The sequence below is a fragment of the Bos indicus genome, chromosome 11, assembly GCF_029378745.1.
Source record: "Bos indicus isolate NIAB-ARS_2022 breed Sahiwal x Tharparkar chromosome 11, NIAB-ARS_B.indTharparkar_mat_pri_1.0, whole genome shotgun sequence".
Lineage (NCBI taxonomy): Eukaryota > Metazoa > Chordata > Mammalia > Artiodactyla > Bovidae > Bos > Bos indicus.
In genome coordinates this window covers 4362222-4381094 of record NC_091770.1, presented here as the reverse complement: position 1 = coordinate 4381094, position 18873 = coordinate 4362222, and positions in this window count along the sequence as shown.

Sequence of the window (18873 nt, the reverse complement as noted above, 5' to 3'; positions counted from 1 at the left end):
AATCAATGTAATCACAGTCTAAAAAAATTAGAATCACATAACGTTATCAGTAGAAAAAGCATTTGACAAAATCCAATACCATTCATGATTAAAAACTCAGTAAACAATAGAAGGGAATGTACTCAACTTGATTTTTTTTAAATATCTACAAAAACCTACAAGTAGTATCAAACATAATGGAAGAAGTTTGAATTTCCCATTAAGCTCACACGCAAGGCAAAATGTCTTTCCCAGCTCACCCCTGCTTTTCAGTATCATACTGGAAGTCTTAGCTAATACAAAAGGAAAAAAAAAATATATGTGCAGATTGAAAAGGAAGAATTAAACTTGTGTTAGCTTGTAGATGACATGATCATGTATTAATAGAAAGTCCAGCAGAATTTACAAAAACAAGCAAACAACCCTCCTGGAACTAATGAAAGATACAACAAAGTTGTAGAATACAAGGTTAATGTACAAAAGTCTACTGTGTTCCTATACCAGCAGCAATGAACAACTGAAATTTGAAATTAAAAGATGCTACCATTTACATTAGCATTAAATGAAATGGACATAAGATATGTGTAAGACTTGAGGGAAAACAACACAGATGAAAGATATTAAGGAATAAATGAATGGAGATACAGTCCATGTTCAGGGATAGGGTGACTCAGTATTTAAGATGTCAGTTATTACATTCAACTTGATTCACACGTTCATAAATTTAATTCATAGATTCAGCACAATCCCAGTCAAAATCCCTGAAACTTATTTTATGGATACTGACAAACTAATTCTTAAGTTTATATGAAAAAGAAAAAGGCTCAGAACAGCCAACACAGTATGGAAGGAGAACAACAAAGTTGGAAGACCGACATTACCCAACCTTAAGACTTTAACGATAAAAGATCATATCGTTTTATCATACCTTTTAAAAAGCACTTTTTTAAACGAGCGCTAATTAGAAACACATCTGGAACTTTGGAGGAAAAAAGCAATACCTGGGCATTTCTATTTTTCAAATAATTCCAACATAATTCTGGTAAATCTTATCTAGTTTGTTTCACTTCTATTTCATATTCACTGTTCTCATTTCATTTAGGTTATGTTTTCCAATTTCTCCATATGCTTTTTTTCTTGTTCTTTATCAAAAGTAGTAGAAGAGCTTTTCTATACATATATATATAAATAGTAGGTATAATGTAATATGGCAAATACATGAGGAAACAATGACAAACGTTATTTTCTTGGGCTCCACAGTCACTGCAGATGGTGACTGCAGCCATGAAATTAAAAGACGCTTGCTCCTTGGAAGAAAAGCTATGACAAACCTAAAGTGAAAGTTGCTCAGTCGTGTCCGACTCTTTGTGACCCCATGGACAGTCCTTGGAATGCTCCAAGCCAGAATACTGGAGTGGGTATCCTTTCCCTTCTCTGGGGGAATCTTCCCAAGCCAGAGATCAAACCCAGGTCTCCTGCATTGCAGGCAGATTCTTTACCAGCTGAGCCACAGGGAAGCCCATGACCAACCTAGACAGAATATTAAGAGACATTACTTTGCCAACAAAGGTTCATATAGTCAAAGCTATGCTTTCTCCAGTAGGCATGTGGATGTGAGCGCTGGACCATAAAGAAAGCTGCTGCTGCTGCTAAGTCACGGCAGTCATGTCTGACTGTGACTGCATAGATGGCAGCCCACCAGGCTCTCATCCCTGGGGTTCTCCAGGCAAGAACACTGGAGTGGGTTGCCATTTCCTTCTCCAGTGCATGAAAGTGAAAAGTGAAAGTGAAGTCGCTAAGTCGTGTCCGACTCTTAGCGACCCCATGGACTGTAGCCTACCAGGCTCCTCCATCCATGGAATTTCCCAGGCAAGAGTACTGGAGTGGGTTGACATTGCCTTCTCCCAAAGAAAGCTGAGCACCAAAGAATTGGTGCTTTTGAACTATGGTGTTGGAGAAGACTTGAGAATCCCTTGGACTGCAAGGAGATCAAAATAGTCGATCCTAAAGGAAATCAATCCTGAATATTCATTGGAAGGATTGATGCTGAAGCTCTAATACTTTGGCCACCTGATGCAAAGGGCTGACTCATTGGAAAAGATCCTGATGCTGGGAAAGATTGAGGGCAGGAGGAGAAGAGGATGACAGTGGATGAGCTGGTTGGATGGCATCACTGACTTGATGGACATGAGTTTGAGCAAGCTCTGGGAATTAGTCATGGACAGGGAAGCATGGCGTGCTGCAATCCATGGGGTCTCAAAGAGCTAGACAGGACTGAGCAACTGGACTGAACTGATAATGCAATATGTATTTTTAAAAACTTAAGAATTTTTGCCTAGGTAAAAAATTTGTGGCATTGTGATTCCACTTGTTTGACTTAGGATGAATAGAATGCTAGATTTCTAATTTATATTCACTCAATATACTTTGATATACATCTGTGTATTTTGGCATCTGGTATTACTGCTAAAAGTCTAGAAATTTTATTACTTTAATGATTTTTAAAAAGAATTTGATATTTGACACTTCTAATCCAATTCTGAGAATATAAAGAAATAATATGTTGCAAAAAACCAGGAAATTAATGTGATACAGTATTAATGAAAGTACATATTTTCTTCAAATTTCACACACACAAAAAGACATGATAAGAAGAAGAGGTGGCAGGAATACACAGAAGAACTGTACAAAAACTGTACAAAAAAGATCTTCATGACCAAGATAATCACAATGGTGTGATCACTCACCTAGAGCCAGACATCCTGGAGTGCAAAGTCAAGTAGGCCTTAGGAAGCATCACTGCAAACAAAGCTAGTGGAGGTGATGGAATTCCAGTTGAGCTATTTCAAATTCTGAAAGATGATGCTGTGAAAGTTCTGCACTCAATATGCCAGCAAATTTGGAAAACTCAGCAGTGGCCACAGGACTGGAAAAGGTCAGTTTGCATTCCAATCCCAAAGGCAATGCCAAAGAACGCTCAAACTACCGCACAATTGCACTCATCTCACATGCTAGTAAAGTAATGCTCAAAATTCTCCAAGCCAGGCTTCAGCAATACGTGAACCATGAACTTCCTGATGTTCAAGCTGGTTTTAGAAAAGGCAGAGGAGCCAGAGATCAAATTGCCAACATCCGCTGGATCATTGAAAAAGCAAAGAGTTCCAGAAAAACATCTACTTCTGTTTTATTGACTATGCCAAAGCCTTTGACTATGTGGATCACAATACACTCTGGAAAATTCTGAAAGAGATGGGAATACCAGACCACCTGACCTGCCTCTTGAGAAACCTATATGCAGATCAGGAAGCAACAGTTAGAACTCGACATGGAACAACAAACTGGTTCCAAATAGGAAAAGGAGTACGTCAAGGCTGTATATTGTCATCCTGCTTATTTAACTTATGTGCAGAGTACATCATGAGAAACGCTGGGCTGGAAGAAGCACAAGCTGGAATCAAGATTGCCAGGAGAAATATCAATAACCTCAGATATGCAGATGACACCACCCTTATGGCAGAAAGTAAAGAGGAACTCAAAAGCCTCTTGATGGAAGTGAAAGTGGAGAGTGAAAAAGTTGGCTTAAAGCTCAACATTCAGAAAACGAAGATCATGGCATCTGGTCCCATCACTTCATGGGAAATAGATAGGGAAACTGGAAACAGTGTCAGAATTTTATTTTCTGGGGCTCCAAAATCACTGCAGATGGTGACTGCAGCCATGAAATTAAAAGACGCTTACTCCTTGGAAGGAAAGTTATGACCAACCTAGATAGCATATTGAAAAGCAGAGACACTACTTTGCCAACAAAGGTCCATCTAGTCAAGGCTATGGGTTTTCCAGTGGTCATGTATGGATGTGAGAGTTGGACTGTGAAGAAAGCTGAACGCCGAAGAATTGATGCTTTTGAACTGTGGTGTGGGAGAAAACTCTTGAGAGTCACTTGGATAGCGAGGAGACCAAACAAGTCAATCCTAAAGGAAATCAACACTGAATGCTCATTGGAAGGACTGAAGCTGAAGCTCCAACACTTTAGCCTGATGCAAAGAGGTGACTCATTGGAAAAGACCCTAATGCAGGGAAAGATTGAGGGCAGGAAGAGAAGGGGGTGACAAAGGATGAGATGGTTGAATGGCATCACCAACTCATTGGACATGAGCTTGAACAAACACCAGGAGTTAGTAAAGGACAAGGGAAGCCTGGCATGGTGCAGTCCATGGAGTCGCAAAGAGTTGGACATAACTTAGTGACTGATCAACAACAGCAATGACAGTGTGGTGTTGTCAGGAGAATGGACAAATCAGTGGAATAGAATAGAGCGCCCAGATACAAACCCATATTGTATGGATAGTCAGCTGATCTTTGACAGAAAAGCAGAGGCAAGCAAAGATGACCTTTTCAACAATGGTGCTACCACAGCTAGACCTTCACATGCCCTTCTCCCAAAAAAGAATTCAGACAAATTTTATGCCATTCACAAACAGTAACTCAAAATAGATTTTAGAACTAAGTGTAAAAGCACCAAACTAAAATTCCCAGCAGATAACCTAGGAGAAAACCTAGATGATCTTGGGTATGTATGGTGATGACATTTTAGAAGCAACACCAAAAGCACAGTCCCTGAGTGAAAGAATGGCTAAGGTGGACTTGATTCAATAAAAAATTGTGCTCTGTGAAAACAAATGTGAAGAAAATGGGAAGACAGGTCATAGACTTGAGAGGAAATATTTGCAAAAGACAATAATAAGAGACTTTTGAAATATAAAAAGAACTTAAAACTTAAGACAACAACCCATAAGAAAACAACTCAAAGGGTGGGCCAAACACCTGAACAGACACTTCTCCCAAGAAGTGATACAGAAGATAAAGAAGCACATGAAAATATGCCCCACATTGTATGTCATTAGGGAAATGCAAGTTAAAACAATGAGATACCACTACACACCCATTAGAATGACCAAAAACGCAAACCACAGCACCAAATGCTGGTATGGGTGCAGAGCGAGAGGAACTCTGATTCATTGCTGGTAATAATGGTACAGCCACCTTGGAAGACAGTTTGGCAGTTTCTTACTTACAAAACACTCTTACCAGATGATGCAGAAATTGCACTCCTGATATTTACCTAAATATGTTGAAGATGTATTTCTACACAAAAACCTGTACACGAATGCCTACAACAGCTTTATTCATAATTGCTAAACTTGGTGGCAACCAAGACGTCTCAGTAGATGAATGGATAAACTGTGGTACATTCAGACAATGGAACAGTATCCAGTGTTCAACATAAATGAGCTATTAAGACTTGAAAAGACATGGAGGAAACTTAAATGCATGGTACAAACTGAAAGATACCAATCTGAAAGGTTACGTACTGTATGGTTTCAACTATATGATATTTGTAGGAACGGTAAAATTGGAGGCAGTCGGCTTCCCTGCTAGTCCCGTGGTTAAGAATCCACCTGCCAGGAGACTCGGGTTCAATCCCTGGTCCAAGACAATCCCACACACAGCGGAGCAGCTCAGCCCATGCACCCCAAGTACTGAGCCAGCGCTCTGGAGCCTGCAAACGACAAGTACTGAGCTTGTGTGCGATAAGAACTGAAGCCCACACGCCCTAGAGTCTGTGCACTGCAACAAAGAGTAGCCTCTGCTCACTGCAACTAGAGAAGGCCTGCATGCAGCAATGAAGACCCAGTGCAGCAAAAATAAATAAATCTTACAAATATTGGAGGCAGTGAAAAGATGAGTGGTTGCCAGGGGGTTAAAGTGGAGTGAGGTAGGAAAAGCTGAAGCACATAGGGTTTTTAGGGCAGGGAAACTACAGATCTGTCTGGACTTCATGACAGGGTTACAGCCTGATAAACCCACCATAAATTGAAAATACCATAACTTAAAAATGCATTTAATACATCTAATGGCAACCCACTCCAGTGTTCCTGCCTGGAGAATCCCAGGGATGGGGGAGCCTGGTGGGCTGCCATCTCTGGGGTCGCACAGAGTCGGACACGACTGAAGTGCCTTAGCAGCAACCTGTCTAAACACCATAGGTTAGCCTGCTGTTGCTGCTGCTGCTAAGTTGCTTCAGTTGTGTCCGACTCTGTGTGACCCCAGAGATGGCAGCTCACCAGCCTCCCCCATCCCTGAGATTCTCCAGGCAAGAACACTGGAGTGGGTTGCCATTTCCTTCTCCTAGGTTAGCCTAGCCTACCTTAAATGTGCTTAGGGCACACATTAGTTATCAGTTGGGCAAAATCATGCAACACAAGCCTGTTGTATACAGTGTTGACTATCTCCTGTAGTTTGAATACTGTACTGGAAGTGAGAGGAAACCCAGGATGGTTGTTTAGGTGCAGATGGTTATAACTGTGTCAGTTGTTTGCCCTGGTAGTCATGTGCTAACTGGAACTGTGGCTCCCTGCTGCTGCCTGGCATTGCCAGAGTTCTGTCCAACAGGGCACTAGCCCAGGAAAAGGTCAGAATTCAAAGTTCAGTTCCTACTGAATGTTATTTGCATTCACACCATTATAAAGTCAAAAAATCTCTAAGTTGAATCATCACAGGTCAGGGACATCTGTACTCTGAATCATACTGTAATAGCAGACACATGTCATTATATATGTTTACATTATACATTTGTCCACATCCAAAACAGAGCAACAATAAGAATGAACCCTGAACTAAGGACTTTGAGTGATAATGATGCATCAAGGTAGGTATGTGATCAACTGTCACAAGTCTGCCACTCTGGTTGGGAAGGTTGAGAATGGGGGAGACCATGCATGAGTGGGAGCATTTAATATATGATAAATCTCTGCACTTTGCACTCAGTTTTCCTGTGAACCTAAAACAGCAAAAGCCATGGTTTTTCCAGTAGTCATGTATGGATGTGAGAGTTGAACCATAAGGAAAGCGGAGTGCCGAAGAATGATGCTTTTGAACTGTGGTGCTGGAACCAAAAGTGGTTCTTTGAGCTGTTAGCCAATATGGCAAACTGTTAGCTAGATTGAGAAAACATGCAAACAACTAATATCAGAAATGAAACTGGGATGTTACTATTGACTTTACAGAATTAGAAAGGATTATAAAAGAATGTTATGGACAACTGTATACTAAATTAGATAACCTGGAAGAAATAGACAAATCCTTAGAAAATGCACAGCTTACCAAAACTGACTCAAGAAGGAATAGAAAATCTGAAAGACCTATACTGAATAAAGAGGTTGATTTAGTTTTTAAAAAAGAAGAAGAAATCGCCCAGGAAAGAAAATCCGAGACCATATGACTTTACTGGTGAATTCCACCAAATGTCTAAATAAGTAACACTAGTCTTTTAAACTCTCCCAAAAAAGAGAAGAGGAAGCAATTTCTTGTGTATTCTATGAGGTCATATTACCCTAACACCAAAGCCATACAAAGGTACCTAAAGAACAGAAAGCTGTAGATCAGTATCACTTATAGTTGCAAAACCCTCATTAAATACTAGAACATGGAATCAGACAACATATCAAAAGGATTATACACTATGACCAAACAGGATTTATTCCAGGATGCAAGGATGGTTCAAAAATAAGAAAAATCAATATAATACAGTATGGTAATAGAACCAAAGAAAAACCCACAAAATCATCATCGCAGATGCAGAAAAAGCTTTTGAAACTATATAACATCCTTGCAGGATAATAACACTCAGAAAACTAGAAATAGAAGAAAACTTCCTCATTATGATTCATGTAAAACCACAAAGCTAACTTCATATTCAGTAACAGTTTCTTCCTTTAGAGCAGGAACAAGACAAGGAAGCCCACTTTCATCACTGGTATTCAACACTGTACTGGAAGTTCTTGCCAGAGCAATTTAGTAAGAAAAAGGAAAGGCATCTAAAATGGAGAGGAAGAATCAGTCTACCCCACTTGCAGATGATATGCTCCTGTAAATGGAAAACCCCAAAGAACACACAGAGAAAAAACCTTATACTAGAATGAATGAATTTCAGTTTGCACACTACAAAGATGCAGTGTACAAAATGAACACACAAGATCAGTTTTGTGTTGACAATACACTAGCAAGGAACAAGCAGTAAAACAATTGAGAAAATAATGCCATTTACAATCGCATCTGGGGCTTCCCAGGGGGCGCAGTGGTAAAGAATCCACCTGCCAATGCAGAAGACGCATGAGAGACGGGTTTGATTCCCAGGTCGGAAAGATCCCCTGTAGTAGGAAATGGCAACTGACTCCAGTATTCTGGCCTGGAGAATTCCACAGGAGCCTGGCAGGCTACAGTCCATGAGGTTGCAAAGAATAGGACACAACTGAGCAAGAACACACACACAATAGCATCCAAAGAATGAAATATCAGAAATAAATTTATCCAAGGAAATGAAGTACCTGTACACTGAAAACTACACATCACTGAAGTAAATTAATATTTATTTTAAAAATTCAAATATATCTCAGGTTCATGGGTTACACAATATTGTTAAGATAGCAATAGTATCAAAAGCAATCTAGAGGTTCAATACACTGCCTATGAAAATTCCAATGGCCTTTTTGCAAAAATGGAAAGACTGGTTCAAATTCACATGAAATTACAACTCAACAACAAAAAGGCAGGAAGGTCCTGGTGGTCCAGTGGCTAAGACTCTGCACTCCCAATACAGGGGACTCAGATCCAATTCCTGGTGAGGCAACTAGAACCCACATGCAGCAACTAAGAGTTCCCACGTCATAACTAAATATCCCATGTGAAGCAACAAAGACCTGGCATAGCCAAGTAATTTTTTTTAAGAGGCAAACCATCTAAAAATTGGCAAAGGACTTGAAGAGATATTTCCTCAAAAAAGATATACAAATAGTCAACAAGCAGATTAAATGTTCACCATCATAACTCATCAGGGAAATGCAAATCAAAATTGCAATGAGATACCACTTCATTATCCACTAAAATGACCAATTAAAATTCAAAGAGAACAGGTGCTGGGATAGATACAGAGTGAAACTCTTGTAACTCAACAGTGAAACGTAAAATGGTGTATCTGCCACGGAAAACACTTTCTGGGTTCCTCAAAGAGTTAAACAGAAATACCATATGACTCAGCAATCGAACTCCTAAGTGTAAAACCCTGTTTTGTATTGTCACAATTGTGATCTGGACAGAAGCTGAATACTGGGGAATTTAGGAATGAAATGGGGCTTCCCTGATGGTTCAGTGGGTAAAGAATCTGCCTGCAATGCAGGAGACAAAGGAGACATAAGTTCATCCCTGGGTCAGGAAAATCTCCTGGAGGAGGAAATGGCAACCCACTCCAGTATTCTTGCCTGAAAAATCCCACGGATAGAAGAGCCTGATGCGCTACAGTCCATGGGGTCACAAAGAGTTGGACACAACTGAGCAACTAAGCACATACACTCACACATAGGAATGAAGTGAGACAGAAGGGGAAGGTAAGGGATATGAACAATTTTAGAAAAACCTAGAAGGGCCGAAGAATTGATGCTTTTGAACTGTGGTGTTGGAGAAGACTCTTGAGAGTCCCTTGGACTGCAAGGAGGTCCAAGCAGTCCATTCTAAAGGAGATCAGTCCTGGGTGTTCTTTGGAAGGAACGATGATAAAGCTGAAACTCCAGTACTTTGGCCACCTCATGCGAAGAGTTGACTGATTGGAAAATACTCTGATGCTGGGAGGGATTGGGGGCGGGAGGAGAAGCGGACAACAGAGGATAAGATGGCTGGATGGCATAACTGACTCAATGAATGTGAGTCTGAGTGAACTCTGGGAGTTGGTGATGGACAGGGAGGCCTGGTGTGCTGTGATTCATGGGGTCACAAAGAGTCAGACACGACTGAGCGAATGAACTGAACTGGGAAGGACAGAAAAGGTACTCTAGGCTGTCACTAGCAAGCAAACTGGACTGTTCTCGGTGATAAGAATCTGAGGTCAGGACAGCCTCCTATAACATGGACTCTGCTTCCCCTCACCCCCAAACATACACTTAGCTACATAGCTTGAACATTGTCCCATAGTGATACATAGAGAGCTACCTGCTCTCTAATGAATGCAAAGTCTTCTATTGTACAGAAGCTGCATATGAAAATGGTTCCTAATCAGGCAGATGTAAATGAGAAAACCCTCCCCTTTCTTTTTAACATCCCCTGCAGATTCTCATCTTATGAAACTAATGGCACAGGGTAAGTCCTTTATAGGAAATAAAATGTGGACTGCTCTGGGCCAGAAACCTCAACAATATTGTTCTTTTTTCTTTTTCATAAAACAAGAGGAGGGCTTCCCTGGTGGCTCAGTGGTAAAGAATACACCTGCCAATGCAGGAGACACGTGTTCGATCCCTGGTCCAGGAAGATCCCACATGCCTCGGAGCAACTAAGCCTGTGCACAACTCACTACAACTCTGGAGCCCGTGCTCTAGAGCCTGGGAGCCGCAACTACCAAACCCATGTGCCACAGCTACTGAAGCCTGCGCGCCCTAGAGTCTGTGCTCCAGCAAGAGAAACCACCACAATGAGAAGCCCCCCACCATAACTAGAGAGTGGCCCCCACTTGCCACAACTAGAGAAAAACTTGCAGCAATGAAGATACAGCACAGCCAAAATTAAATAAAATTTAAAAATTATTTTTAAGGAAGAGGAAACCAAATCTGTAAATGAGATCTCCATGTAAAAACAATCTTGAGAAAAGTACCAGGTTTTGTATGCTCATAAAAAAGTAAAGCACATATTATACATTATGAAATAGTCTTGAGAGATTATCTTAAGTTTTTAATTGTCTGATAGACACATTACTGAATTTACTTTTCCTACTAAGAAAGTCGATACTGAGAAATAAAGCTCTCCAGTACTTCCAATTTTATTATTATTTTTTTGAATGTGTCTCGTGTTTTTATTTTATTTTTTCTCTCTCTTGATTTTCTTTTTTTATTTTTATTTTTTAATTAAAAAATTATTTTAATTGGAGGCTAATTACTTTACAATACTGTAGTGGTTTGTCCATACATTGACATGAATCCGCCACGGGTGTACATGTGTTCCCCATCCTGAACCCCGCTTCCACCTCCATCCTCATCCCACCCCTCTGGTTCATCCCAGTGCACCAGCCCTGAGCACCCTGTCTCATGCATCAAACTTGGACTGGTGATCTGTCTCACATATGATAAGATACATGTTTCAATACTATTCTCTCAAGTCATCCCACCCTCACCTTCTCCCACAGAGTCCAAAAGACTGTTCTATACACCTGTGTCTCTTTTGCTCTCTCGCATATAAGGTCATCGTTACCATCTTTCTCAATTCCATATATATGTGTTAATATACTGTATTGGTGTTTTTCTTTCTGGCTTACTTCACTCTGTATAATAGGCTCCAGTTTCATCCACCTCATTAGCACTGATTCAAATGTATTACTTTTGATGGCTGAGTAATATTCCATTGTGTATATGTACCACAGCCTTCTTATCCATTCGTCTGCTGATGGACATCTATGTTGCTTCCATGTCCTGGCTATTATAAACAGTGCTGCGATGAACATTGGGGTACATGTGTCTCTTTCAATTCTAGTTTCCTTGGTGTGTATGCCCAGCACTGGGATTGCTGGGTCATATGGCAGTTCTATTTCCAGTTTTTAAAGGAATCTCCACACTGTTCTCCATAGTGGCTGTACTAGTTTGCATTCCCACCAACAGTGTAAGAAGGTTCCCTTTTCTCTACAGCCTCTCCAGCATTTATTGTTTGTAGACTTTTGGATAGCAGCCATTCTGACTGGTGTGAAATGGTACCTCATTGTGGTTTTGATTTGCATTTCTCTGACAATGAGTGATGTTGAACATCTTTTCATGTGTTTGTTAGCCATCTGTATGTCTTCTTTGGAGAAATGTCTGTTTAGTTATTTGGCCCATTTTTTGATTGGGTCATTTTTCTGGCATTGAGCTGCAGGAGTTGCTTGTATATTTTTGAGATTAATTCTTTGTCAGTTGATTCATTTGCTATTATTTTCTCCCATTCTGAAGGCTGTCTTTTCACCTTGCTTATAGTTTCCTTCGTTGTGCAAAAGCTTTTAAGTTTAATTAGGTCCCATTTGTTTATTTTTGCTTTTATTTCCATTTCTCTGGGAGGTGGGTCATAGAGGATCCTGTTGTGATTTATGTCAGAGAGTGTTTTGCCTATGTTTTCCTCTAGGAGTTATATAGTTTCTGGTCTTAGATTTAGATCTTTAATCCATTTTGAGTTTATTTTTGTGTGTGGTGTTAGAAAGTGTTCCTATATGCTAACAATGAGAAAACAGAGAAATTAAGGAAACAATTCCATTGACCATTGCAACGAAAAGAATAAAATACTTAGGAATATATCTACCTAAAGAAACAAATGACCTATATATAGAAAACTATAAAACACTGATGAAGGCAATGAAAGAGGACACAAATAGATGGAGAAATATACCATGTTCATGGATTGGAAGAATCAATATAGTGAAAATGAGTATACTACCCAAAGCAATCTATAGATTCAATGCAATCCCTATCAAGCTACCAATGGTATTTTTCACAGAACTAGAACAAATAATTTCACAATTTGTATGGTAATACAAAAAACCTCAAATAGCCAAAGCAATCTTGAGAAAGAAGAATGGAACTGAAGGAATCAACTGTCTGACTTCAGGCATTACTACAGATCTACAGTCATCAAGACAGTATGGTACTGGCACAAAGACAGAAACATAGACCAATGGAACAAAATAGAAAGCCCAGAGATAAATCCACGCACCTTATCTTTGACAAAGGAGGCAAGAATATACAATGGAGAAAAGTACTTCCAATTTTAAAGTGTCATGTTTCAAGTGATTGGGAAAACAGCTGACAGAGTAAGGGGTATGCATTGGTTTGGGGGGAGGGGGTTGGTGAGGTAGGAGAGGACACATGCTGTCTGGGTTTCCTGGACAGTGCAGGTCTGTTAGAAGGCTTCCCTTCCCTCAGATCACTGCCAAGATCTTTCCTCTCCACTTTGTACCCCTTCTGTGAGTGGCCTGGCTTCCTCAGTGTCCTCTTTCCAGATCCCTCCAAGCAAACAAGTTAATACATTCCCCCTTCATGAGACTCTCTTAGACTTTTCTAATCTTTCTTCCATTAAGTGTAATGTGGGGCATGCCCTTTTTCTTACATATGATATAAATTCTTGTTTCATGTATTTTTAAGCCATCTGACTTAAATAATTTTGTGCTAGTCATTACCATCCTTGTAAAGAAACCCATTATTTACAACTGTGTTTTTCTAATTGTGTGTTTCAAATTGCACAGGAAAAAGAAGAGTGTGGTCCTTCAGAAAGACAAAAATAAAACTGAAGCAGGCTGAATCTCATAAGGGAGAAGTTCTGATTGTGAAAACTGGAAATGGGAAATGACCTCAGCATTACATGGTGTAAGATGTCCCTCCTTTTGGTCCCTTTATAAAACAACAACTGGGTTTCCTTGGTGGCTCAGTGGTAAAGGAGTCACCTGCCAATGCAGGGGACACAGGTTCAAATCCCTAGTCTGGGAAGATCCCACATACCATGGAGCAACTAAGCCCATGTGCTGTAACTACTGAGCCTGTACTCTAGAGCCTGAGAGCCACAGTTACTGAGCTCGCATGCTGCAACTACTGAAGCCTGAATGCTCTAGAGCCTATGCTCCACAACAAGAGAAGCCAGTGCACTGAGAAGCCCATGCACCACAACCAGAGAGTAGCCTGAGCAGCAGTAGAGACCCAGCACAGCCAAATAAATAAAACTAAAAAAAACAAAACAAAACAAAAAACCCTTAAAAACAACGACAACAGCTAATTACCCATCCATCCACAAACAAAAGTACCTCAGTGGGAGCTGTGGGATCCACCACCAAAAGCCAAGGGATCCAGGAGGAGTCTCATGGCCCATGCATCCAGTAATAGGCAGACCTTGGTACAGGCTGTGGAGCCAATAGAGTTGGGAAACCTGCCCAACCCCTCCCAGCCACGGTCAGGTAAGACCTGCAGAGTGCTGACCTGGGCACCAGCAATAACCTCTCTCCCAGGGGAAAGGAGAGCAGTGCGTGAGTCCCTGGGTGTCCTGGCTGTGCAAGACACTGCTGGCAAACCCATTTCTCTCCAGCAGCACCTCGAGTACTGAGGCAGGGCCTCCAGGACTGGAGAGATGGAGAAAAGCAGAAAAGAGGCAGATAAGAATATTAAACAGAAATAGACAACTAATAAGGACCTACTGTGGGGCTTGTGGTAAAGAACCCACCTGCCAATGCAGGAGACATAAGAGATGCAGGTTCGATGCTTGGGTCAGGAAGATCCACTGGAGGAGGGCATGGCAACCTACTCCTGTATTCTTTCTTGGAGAATCCCAGGAACAGAGAAACCTGGCAGGCTACAGTCCAAATCATCACAAAGACTTAGACACGACTGAAGCGACTTAGCATGCACGCACATATAGCACAGGGAACTCTACTCAATACTCTGTAATGACTGATATGGGAAAAGAATCTTTCAAAGACTGGATATATGTATATGTATAACTGATTCATTTTTCTGTACACCCAAAACTAACACAGCATTGTAAATCAACTATTCGCCGATAAAAAAAATTTTAAGAGTATCAAACAGCATTAAAGGGACATGGTTCCCACTGACTGTGCTCAGGATTCTGGCAAGAAGTCTGCTCATGAGCCTCTGGGAATCTCACCTGAAGATCTCCCCACTAGACCTGCAGGTACCCCCAAAGCCCTGAGTGCTAAAGCCACACTCCCCCCTGCCTCCACCCCTACTTTGCAGTGGACACTCCGTGTGTGCTACTGACTGCAGTGGCCAGAGTATTTTCAGAAAAATCTGACCAGAGTCTGTGGACAAGAAACCTCAATCTTATGCTGTAATGCCACCTTCTGGCAAACGAAGAAAGGTTTCCAGAGGTCAACCTGATCAGTTGTAAGAACCAGGTGAAGGTGAAGTCGCTCAGTCGTGTCCGACTCTTTGCAACCCCATGGGCTGTAGCCTACCAGGCTTCTCCGTCCATGAGATTCTCCAGGCAAGAATACTGGCAACCCACTCCAGTATTCTGGATCAGGAGATCTTCCTGACCCAGGAATTGAACCCAGGTCTCCCACATTGTAGCCAGACACTTTACCGTCTGAGCCACCAGGGAAATCCATTCTGTAAGAACCAGAGAAGGCATAAATGCTTAAAAATCCCATCACAAAAGGGAGAAAGAAGTGTGCAGCACGTGTACCCATACAGGGTCAGAGAAAACCCATATGTAACAGGACAATGAACAGTATATCCTACCTGAAGGCGACTGGTTAAAGATTTGAGGAGAGGAGCGGACTCATTGGAAAAGACCCTGGAAAATACTGAAGGCAAAAGGTGAAGGGGGCGGCAGAGGGTGAGATAGTTAGATAGCATCATCAACCGAATGGACATGAATCTGAGCAAACACCAGGAGATAGTGGAGGACAGAAGAGCCTGGCATGGTACAGTTCATGGGGTCACGAGAAAGTTAACTTAGGCAGGTTGATAAGGAGTCCAAGCCTAAGGCCCCTTTGAGGAGGAGGTAAACATTCTTTCTTTTTCACATTCTTTTGCCTTAGACAAGTAGGCCTCATAGGCAGCAGTATCTCTTGTTCAAGAACATTCCTTTTTTTTTGAGCTTTGAATGTATGTCATGGGAGAAGGTCTGGGTAAAAACTTCCACACCTTTGAGCTCTGGGTTAACCCGTTCCTTATGGCTAATCTCGTGCTGATGTCATCCCAGGATATATGTTACGGGAAAGGGTCTGGGCAAAGTTCTCACAGTCTTGAGGTACTTTTTAATCTATTCTCAGTAGCTAGTTGAGAAGTATATAAAGTCCCACTTAAACCAGTGAGGCGGGTACTCTCCTGCCCCCTTCTGATGTCTATGTCAGAAGCTTTTTCTGTCACTTTCACTTTAAATCTACACAATGCTCTGAGTGACTGAGACTCTTTTGGGTCCCAGAGTTAAAACTTCTCCTTTGGAGACCACGAATCTGGCGGCACCATTCACTGTTCACCATAAGCTGTAAGTCGTAGAGAGTCAGACACAACTTAGCCACTGAACAACAACTACTTCAATGCTAAAGCTGCAAAACTCCAAGGAACATGAAAAATATCATCACCAAAAGAAAACAGTAATCCTCCAATAACTGAACTCAATGACACGGAATTTTGAGATCAGGCTGATAAAGAGTTTGAAACAGCAGTTCTGAGGAAAACCAGTATGCTACAAGAAAACATAGACAATTCAATGAAGTCAGGAAAATACATGAAAAATGATAAATTTAACAAAGAGACAGAAATCATTAAAAAAGGACCAGACAAATTCTGGAGGTGACAAATTCAGTGAATAAAATGAAAAATGCAATATAAAACATGTACAGCAAAGTAGACCTAATGGAAGACAGGAAAAGTGAGCCAGAGGATTAGAACTCTGAAATAACACAATTAGTGGAGAACAAAGAAAATAGAATGAAGAAAGTCTAATGATCTGTCCTCATTATTTTTTCTTTGTTCTCCCCTAACCACTGCTCTAAGATATAATGAAAATGTCATATATCAAAGAGAATCTTAAAAACAGCCAGAGGGAAAAAAGCTTTACTGACAAATTCTACCAAACATATAAAGGATGATTAGTGCCAGTCCTTCTCAAACTTTTACAAAAAATCAAAGAGGAATCACTTCCAAACTCATTTTATGAGGCTAGCATTACCCTGATACCAAAGCCAGATAAGGACACTATAAGAAAGAACTACAGACCAATATCCCTGATGGATATGGATTCAAAAGTTCTCAAAGTATTAAGAAATCTAATTCAACATTAAAAGGATCATACACCGTGACCAAGTGGAATTTATACCTGGGATGCAAGGCTGGTTTGACATATGTAAATCAATAAATGAGATACAACACTTTAATAGAATTAAAGATAAAAATCATATGATAAAAGCTCAACAAATTATGTGTAGAAGGAATGTACCTCAACATAAAGGCCATATATGACAAGCCCACAGCTAACATCATTATCAGTGATGGAAGACTGAAAGCTTTTCCTATAACATTAGGAACAAGACAAGTGCCCACATTCACCACTCTTATTCAACGTAGTACTAGAAGTCCTAGCTAGATCAATTAGGAAAAAAATGAAAGGCATTCATTCAGAAAGGAAGAAGTAAAATTGTCATTATTTATAGGTAATATATATACCAGGACTTCCCTGGTGGCTCAGACGGTAAAGTGTCTGCCACATTCCAGGAGATTGGGGTTCAGTCCCTGGGTTGGGAAGATCTCTTGGAGAAGGAAATGGCAACCCACTCCAGTAATCTTGCCTGGAAAATCCCATGGACGGAGGAACCTGGTAGACTACAGTCCAATGGGGTCACAAAGAGTCGGACATGACTGAGCAATTTCACTTTCACTTTCATAGATAATATGGGGCTTACCAGGAGCCACTAGTGGTAAAGAATCCATCTGCCAATGCAGGAGATATAAGAGACGCGAGTTCAATCCCTGGGTTGGAAAAATTCCCTAGAGAAGGAAAAGACAACCCAATTCAACATTCTTGCCTGGAAAATTCCATGGACAGAGGAGCCTGGTGGGCTACAGTCTATGGGGCCATAAAGAGTTGGACACAACTGAAGCAGATAAACACAGTAGCATAGCATAGATAATATGATCTCTTGTGGGTTTCCCCAATGACTCAAGCAGTAAAGAATCCACCTGCAATGCAGGAGATGCAAGAAATGGCAACCCACTCCAGTATTCTTACCTGGTAAATCCCATGGACAGAGGAGCCTGGTGGGCTACAGTCTATGGGGTTGTGAAGAGTCAGATATGACTGAGCATGCACACATGATCTCGTATAAAGAAAATCCTAAAGAGTCAATAAAAAAACTACTGAAACTATATAAATTTACTACATTGTAGAATATAAAAATCAATATACAGAAATCAATTATGTTTCCATTGATAAAGGAAATCAAAGATGATCCTAAGAAATAAAAAGATGTCCCATACTCTTGAAGTGGAAGAATTAATATAGTTAAAATGGCCATACTATCCAAAGCAATCTACAGATTTAATGTGATTCCTATCAAATTCCCCATGATATTTCACAGGACTAGATCAAATAGTCCCAAATTTATATGAAACTACAAAAGACCAAAACTGCCAAAGCAATCTCGAGGAAAGAGATGAAAGCTGGAGGTATAACCCTTCCAGACTTCAGACAATAATACAAAGCTACAGTAATCAAAACAGCATGGTATTGCCACAAGAATAGACATATACATCAATGGAACAGAATAGAGAACCCAGAAATAAGTCCAAACACCTATGGTCAATTAATCTTCAATAAAGGAGGCAAGACTATACAATGGACAAAAGATAGTCTCTTCAGCAAATGGTGTTAAGAAAGCTGGATAGCTGCATGTAAATAAATGAAATTAGAACACTCCTTCACATCATACACAAAAAATAAACTGAAAACGGCTTAAATAGAAGACATGATACCATAAAACTCCTAGAAGAGAGCACAAGTAAAACATTCTCTGAAATGTTTTGTAAACCACAGCAATATTTTCTTAAGTCAATCTCCCAAGGCAAAAGAAATAAAAGAAAAAATAAACCAATGGGACCTAATCAAATTTAGAAGGTTTTGCACAGCAAAGGAAACAAATGAACAGACAACCTATGAACTGGGAGTAAAAATTTGCAATCAGTGCAACCAACAAGGGCTTGATTTCAAAAATACACTAATGTTGTCTCAGACAAATGCTGTCTCATACAACTCAATATCAAAGTACCAAACAACTCAATCAAAAAATGGACAGAAGACCTAAATAGCCATTTCTCCAAAGAAGAC